Raw genomic sequence first — 1,260 nt, 5'->3', positions numbered from 1 at the left:
ATACCATGATGAGGGCACTTTCTGATCAGATCTTTAAACCTCTCCCAAGCCTCTTGGAGAGATTCATTATATTGTTGGCAGAAGTTATTGATTTCTCCTCTCAGCTTTGCAAACTTGGCTGGAGGAAAGAACTTTGACAAGAATTTCGTTGCCAGATCATTCCAGGTGGCAATAGAGTTGGGTGGCAAGGAGTTTAGCCAACTCTTGGCTCGTTCTCTGAGAGAGAATGGGAACAGTCTCAGTCGAATGGCATCATCACTAACTCCATTAACTTTAAAAGTTTCACAAAGTTCCATGAAGTTAGAGAGATGCAGGTTAGGATCTTCAGAAGGGAGGCCACCAAACTGAACTGAAGACTGCACCATTTGAAGTATGGCAGGTTTGATCTCAAAGTTATTTGCATCCACTGTCGGTGGCCTGATACATGACTGCACTCCCGTCAGAGTAGGGAGATCGTAATCTCTCAAGCTGCGGCCATTAGCTTGATCTTCCACGACGCCACCATTATTACAGTTATTACCTCCATTGTTCGCAGCATTAGCAGCCATGATTTTTGAAGTTTCAACTGTTGCTGAAACTCCTTCTTGCCTCTTGTTCTTTCGGTTTCTCCTACAAGTTTTCTCGATTTCAGGATCAACTGGTAATATGACAGCTTGTCCTTGACGGCGCATACACTTAGGATTCCTGAAATGGATCACGAAAATATTGCAAGAAAAAGGTTAGAAAAATCAGCAAGAGAAAATATACCAAAGTAGAAGTTAGTATAATTTGTGTAATATTAATCTTTAAACAATTCCCCGGCAACGGCGCCAAAAACTTGTTACGAATTTTATGTTTATTACGCAAGTGTACGCAATCAAGTAGTATCTCACGCAAGTGAGGTCGAACCACAGGGAATTGGATTAAGTACTACTGAATTATACTTATGATTCTATTTGGTAAAATAATAAGTTTGCAATTTGCAAGTAAACAACTCAGAAATTAAAAAGAAAAGAAACGTAGATTAATCAAGATGAGATATTAGGGAGGTGAATCTTGTTGTTAAGCTACCAATGTTAATATCTAATTGCTATCCTTATCTCAATGTGAATGACAGATTATAAATTAACCTAACTCTTTTCAGATCTTTTAGGTTCTAAATAATGTATTCTCTAATTAACTTCTTAATTAAATCAACACAAAATCAGCATTAAGCAATAATCTATTAGTCACTGAGGCTATGTAAATACTTTCGTTTCACATCAAAACCTAGACTATCCA

The 1,260-nt window shown here is 37.7% G+C and overlaps 1 non-coding gene across 1 annotated transcript; it reads left to right on the top strand.

Moving 5' to 3' along the window:
• LOC115718337 (small nucleolar RNA R71) lies at positions 1 to 107 on the top strand. Its single transcript, XR_004011916.1, has one exon. It is a non-coding gene; the product is annotated as a small nucleolar RNA R71 (small nucleolar RNA).
• The last annotated feature ends 1,153 nt before the right edge of the window (positions 108 to 1,260 follow it).

This window comes from Cannabis sativa, chromosome 5 (assembly GCF_029168945.1).
Source record: "Cannabis sativa cultivar Pink pepper isolate KNU-18-1 chromosome 5, ASM2916894v1, whole genome shotgun sequence".
NCBI lineage: Eukaryota > Viridiplantae > Streptophyta > Magnoliopsida > Rosales > Cannabaceae > Cannabis > Cannabis sativa.
Note: the sequence above shows the minus strand (reverse complement) of the source record. Positions and strands in the feature narration are given on the sequence as shown.